This window comes from Medicago sativa, chromosome 4 (genome assembly GCF_051527215.1).
Source record: "Medicago sativa cultivar Bolivia chromosome 4, Bolivia_mono, whole genome shotgun sequence".
NCBI lineage: Eukaryota > Viridiplantae > Streptophyta > Magnoliopsida > Fabales > Fabaceae > Medicago > Medicago sativa.
Window position 1 is genome coordinate 38,291,314 of NC_140752.1, and position 6,323 is coordinate 38,297,636.

At 43.6% G+C, this 6,323-nt stretch overlaps 1 pseudogene; it reads right to left on the minus strand.

Moving 5' to 3' along the window:
* Positions 1 to 3,134: 3,134 nt before the first annotated feature.
* LOC146929237 (uncharacterized) lies at positions 3,135 to 6,086 on the minus strand (annotated as a pseudogene).
* Positions 6,087 to 6,323: the final 237 nt, after the last annotated feature.

Below are 6,323 nucleotides of genomic sequence, written 5' to 3' on the forward strand. Positions count from 1 at the left end.
TTCAATCTTGAATTCTTCACATAAAGCTCGCATCATGTTATTGTTCAGATTAGAACCATTGTCAGTGATGATCTTGCTGGGAACACCGTATCGGCAGATAATGTTATTCTTGATAAACTTCACTACCACTTGCTTGGTCACATTAGCATAGAAAGCAGCTTCAACCCACTTGGTGAAGTAGTCAATCGCCACTAGAATGAAACGATGACCATTGGAAGTTTTTGGTTCAATTCTTCCGATCATGTCGATGCCCCACATAGAGAAAGGCCATGGGGAAGAGATAACATTGAGGGAATGTGGAGGCACATGAATCTTGTCAGCATAGATTTGACATTTGTGGCATCTCTTGGCGTGTTTGTAGCAGTCACGCTCCATAGTCATCCAGTAATAGCCGGCTCTTAACTGTTTTCTTGACATAGTGTGACCCGTAGCATGGGTCCCAAAAGTACCGTCATGTACATCATGCATCAATTTCTCAGCTTCTTGTTCATCAACACATCTCAACAAAACCATATCATAGTTCCTCTTGTATAGGATTTCTCCGTCCAGAAGGAATCTACTAGCCCATCTCCTCAGGGTCTTTTTATCCCTATTGGAAGCACCAGGTGGATATTCATGATTCTGCAAGAACTGTTTGATGTTATAATACCAAGGTTTTCCGTCATTCACATCTTCATCAGTCTGACTAGGTACTTTTTCGATAGTAAACACATGAGCGGGTCTATCAAGACGCTGCACTTTGATTATGGGCACGTCATTCCAGTGGTTCACACGAAACATGGAAGACAAAGTAGCAAGGGCATCAACCATCTGATTTTCATCCCGAGGGATGTGGTGTAGCTCAACCTTTGTAAAGTATGTCAACAGACGTCTTGCATAGTCACGGTAAAGGATCAGCTTCTCATGATGAGTCTCCCATTCACCTTTTATCTGATTAATGACAAGCGCGGAATCACCATAGATGTCAAGATGCTTGATTCTCATATCAATGGCTTCTTCAATGCCCAAGATGCATGCTTCATATTCATCCATGTTGTTCGTGCATTCAAAAGTTATTCGAGTAGTGAAAGGAATGTGGTGCCCCTGTGGAGTTACAATAATGGCCCCAATCCCTTTACCATAAGCATTGACATCACCATCAAATACTAATCCCCACTTGCTATTGGGATCCGACCCTTCATTAATCAGTGGTTCCTCACAGTCTTTTGCTTTTAGATACATAATCTCTTCATCAGGGAACTCAAACTTAATTGGTTGGTAATCATCAAGAGGTTGACAAGCAAGATGCTCAGCAAGGATACTTCCTTTGATTGCTTTTTGAGCTTTATACACAATGTCATATTCAGACAACAACATTTGCCAACGTGCAATCTTTCTAGTAATAGCAAGCTTTTCAAAGATATATTTGATTGGATCCATTCGGGATATCAACCAAGTTGCATGATTCACCATATAATGACGCAGGCGTCCGGCAGCCCAAGCTAAAACACAACAAGTCTATTCAAGCATTGTATACCGAGTCTCACAGTCGGTGAATTTCTTGCTCAGATAGTAGATAACATGTTCTTTCTTTCCAGTCTCATCTTGTGGACCGAGAACACAACCCATGGATTCATCTAACACTAACAAATACATAATTAAGGGCCATCCTTCCACTGGCGGGACAAGGATGGGTGGTTCCAACAAGTATTCTTTAATGCTATCAAAAGCTTCCTGGCATTCATCATTCCATACAACAGGCTGATTCTTTCTGAGCAATTTGAAAATTGGTCCACAAGTAGCAGTCATATGAGATATGAATCTGGATATGTAATTCAGGCGTCCGAGGAAACCTCTGACTTGCTTTTCAGTTTGAGGGGCCGGCATCTCACTGATAGCTCGGACCTTATCAGGGTCAACTTCAATGCCTCTTTGGCTGACAATGAAGCCTAGCAACTTTCCAGATCTTACACCAAATGTACATTTGTTGGGATTCAACCGCAACTTGTACTTTCTCAACCTTTCAAACATCTTTTTCAAGTATAAAACATGCTGCTCTTCATCACTTGATTTCACAATCATGTCATCAACATATACTTCAATTTCTTTGTGAATCATATCATGAAACAGAGTGGTCATACCCCTTTGATAGGTAGCACCAGCATTTATCAAGCCGAAAGGCATTACCTTATAACAGAATGTTCCCCATGGAGTGATGAAGGACGTCTTTTCTCTATCTTCAGGTGACATTCGTATCTGGTTATAGCCAGAGAAACCATCCATAAAGGAGACACTTTGGATTGAGCAGTACTGTCAACGAGTACATCAATATGGGGCAATGGGAAGTTATCTTTCGGACTGGCTTTATTCAAATCTCTGTAATCAACACACATCCGAACTTTCCCATCTTTCTTTGGCACTGGTACAATGTTGGTGATCCACTCAGGATATTCAGCTGTCAAGAGGAAACCTGCGTCAATTTGCTTTTGCACCTCAGCCTTAATCTTAAGAGCCATGTCTGGACGAGACCTTCTCAATTTCTGCTTGGGATCTAGACCCGGCATATCTTCATAGGACCATGCAAAGACATCTGGATAATCACGGAGAAGCTGAGTAATCTTCTTTTTTACTTCTGGCTCAAGCGCAACACCAATTTTGATCTCCCGCTTGTTCTCTTCAGTGCCCAGATTGACGAGCTCAATCTCTTCCTGGTGAGGCTGAATGGCTCTTCTTTCTTGCTCAAGCAGTCGAGTGATCTCATACGGTATCTCTTCGTCATCCTCCTCATCTTCAGCTTCGTATACAGGGAATTCAAAATTTGGAGGAACCGTAGGGTCACTGTGTTCAACGGGTTTATTATGGTTCAATCTGCATAATATGATTGGGATGATTTTAGAAAAAGGGTTTTTTTTTATGCAGATTTTTGAAATTAATAAGAAAATAAAGACGTTTTGGTTTTTTCTGGCATTACCATTATTTCCAAGAAAAAGCACTAAAAAGTAAAAAAACAAAGAGTCGTGGAAAAAGACGACAACTTTTATTGATAACGGCAATGCCGAAACAAACATGCCCTTACAAAGACATCATTTTTGCCTTGGGCAGAGCGAAAGGATTGTTATTTTGAAAACAAAGAAAAGCATGAGCAACAAGACATATTACATGGAAGTATGCATGACTAAAGGAATATCAATGGCCTCCCAATTTCTCATGGTGCCTCCTGGTACAACAAACACAGGCACATCACTACTCTCAGCAGCATCTTCGGCAATAGAGTTGATAAACCCAGCACTATAGAAAGTTCCTGTTGAAAAGCCCGAGGTCGGGGAGAAGCCAAGGCCCTCTCTGCGCTTATTCTCCAAAACCTGTATCACTTTGCCCCAGCCAGCAGCTTGCCCTTCTTGAACAGCTTTCTGGGCGTCTTTCAATGAAGCCATAATAGCACTACCTCTTCGGGGTTCTGCGCCTTCAACAGTCAAGCCTTGAAATGACATCCCTTCAGTGGACCCTGCTTCAACACAAGAGAAAGATGACACTTGGCTCACCAGATACGCTTCTTCACCATGTACAATGACAAGCTTACTGTTCCTCACAAATTTGAGCTTTTGATGCAGAGTGGAAGTTACTGCCCCAACATCGTGAATCCACGGCCTTCCAAGGAGGCAGCTATAAGAAGCATTGATGTCCATGACCTGGAAAGTGATCTGGAACGTCTCAGGACCAATGGTAATTGGCAGATCTACTTCTCCAAGAACATCTTTACGAGATCCGTCAAAAGCCTTAACCAAATAGCTGCTTCCCCTTAGAGAAATTCCATGATGACTCAACTGTCTCAGTGTAGACTCAGGCATTACATTTAAGGACGATCCAGTGTCCACCAACAGGTTGGATATCATGTCAAACTTGCAGTGCACTGAGATATGCAGAGCTAAGTTGTGGTATTTCCCTGCTTCAGGAAGTTCATCGTCACCAAACCACAAGTTATTACAAGCAGTAATGTTACCCACTATTCCACCGAACTGATCCACGGAGACTTCATGATCAACATAGGCCTGTTCCAGTACTTTCATCAACACTTTCCTGTGAGCCTCTGAGCTTAGTAGTAAAGACAAGATGGATATTTTTGATGGAGTTTGCAGCAGTTGGTCTACAATCTTGTAATCGCTCTTTTTGATGAGCCTCAAAATCTCGTCCAGATTAGACTCTTCAATAGACTGGCCCGATGGGCTGGCATTCTTGTCAACAGGAGGAGCAACCGGTGGAGTTACTGTGGCAGCAGGTGTAACAACCTTCTTCTGGAACAAAGGTGGACGGACCCTTGCACTTCTCAGAGTTGTAGTTTCTTTAGCAATGTTACTAACCGCAGTTGGGGATACCAGAGGCACTTCCACTCCATTCTCAATCATAGTTGCATCGTATTTGTAAGGGATTGCTTTAGTAGAGGCATAAGATACCGGGCCAGGTAGCCTGATCACCAAGGGTTCGTCCTTCCTTGTCTGAGGCACACTCCTAGCAGGAGAATCATGAAATACTGGCACAATCACACAAACGTCACTGGCAACCAAGTGCTGGTTGTCCATTAGGCTCTGTATATCACCTTGCACGGTATAACAACCCATGGGATTCTGAAGACATTCTGAACAGAAAGCATGATCATGATTAAACAAGGAAGCTTGGCAAAGCTTGACATGTAGCGGCACCAAAGGAGTAGCAACATTACGAACACCTAAAGTGGGAGCCTCTTGAGGAATCTGAGATGTTTCAACTTTATCAAAAGCCTCAATCATGTTAACAGCTGCATGGTCTGGAAGTGGATTGTCAAGAACGTGTGGAACACTATATCCAAAAGTCAATCGTCCTCTGTCAATTAGATCTTTTACGACGTACTTCAAAGCATATCACCCTTCAACATCGTGGCCCTGAGCACCCTGATGGAATTCACATCTGAGATCCTGTCGGAACCTGGGAGGCAATGGCGTAGGTGGAGGCTTGCCTGGCCTGGTGACGCAATGCCCTTTAGCAAGTAGAGTTGGGAGCAGATCAACATACCGCATTGGTATTGGTGGAAAATAAGGCCTGGGCCGAGGGCCCTGTTGTTGCGGAGGTTGCTGTTGAGCAGGAGGCTGCTGTTGTACCTGCTGAGCAATGGCATTAACAGGTACTGGTGGTTGACCCGGTGGCAGAGGATATTGCTGGTAGAATGGTGGGAAGAAAGGATGTTGAGAGTACTGCATATATTGGTAGGGTAGGGGTAACTGAGCAGCATTAATAGGAGCGACAGCAGCTGTAGACTGGTTATCGGATACTATCCCTACTTCAGATTCTTTCTTCTTATGGTGGCCATTACCATACTTCTTCGGCGCACTAGCTAAGGACTCGCCTTCTTCAAGAACAATGATATCTTCTCTGACAGCCTCCTCTAGACGAGTTCCCATAGTAACCATGTCGGAGAAATTATTTGGTGCAGAGACTATCATCCTTTCAACATATTCCTTCTTCAAAGTTTTCAGGAATGTCTGTGTCAGTTCTTCCTCATCGAGCCGAGGAGAGACACGGGTAGCTGCCCCCCTCCATCTCTGAGCATATTCACGGAAGGTTTCATCTGACTTCTGAGACAAAGACTTAAGAGAATCTCTATTCGGCTTCAAGCGGGTGTTGAACTCATAATGATTCTCAAAAGTAGCAGCGAGTTCCTCAAAAGTATGGATATTATCTTTACTCAAGCCAGTGTACCAATCTGCCGCATCTTCTGTCAAGCTATCCTGGAAGCAGTGGATCATTAGTGCATCATTATCTGTGTAGTTGGCCATCTTCCAGACGTGCCGAATGACATGGCTATGTGGGCAAGAAGATCCATTGTATTTGTCAAAATCTGGCACTTTGAACTTCTTAGGAACCTCAAATCGGGATACCAGGCATAGATCACGAGCTTTAGCAGAAACACCGTTCCCATGGCTAGCTTTGACCTCACGGAGCTCTCCAGCTAGCTCTCTTAACTGTTCTCTCATAGCCTCCATTATAGGGTCCTGTCCACGTGGAGTGTCAACATCGATTACCTGTTGCACAGTGTGCACAACAGGATCAGTAACAACAGTAGTCACTTGAGGCATGAAGGTACTTGTGGAAGCAAAAGTTGTCACAGGAATCTGTCCTTGATTGCCAATACCAGAAATACCAGCCGTAGTATTAGGAGCATAGAAAGCTGAGAGTCCATAAGGGCGTCCATTGGGCATAACAAACCGAGCATCAGAAGCCACAGTGGATAATGGGATGGATGGAATCATTTCAGTAGTAACTGGAACAGACGTGGCTGGTTGTTCTTGTGCAGCCATCAGAGTAGACATAGC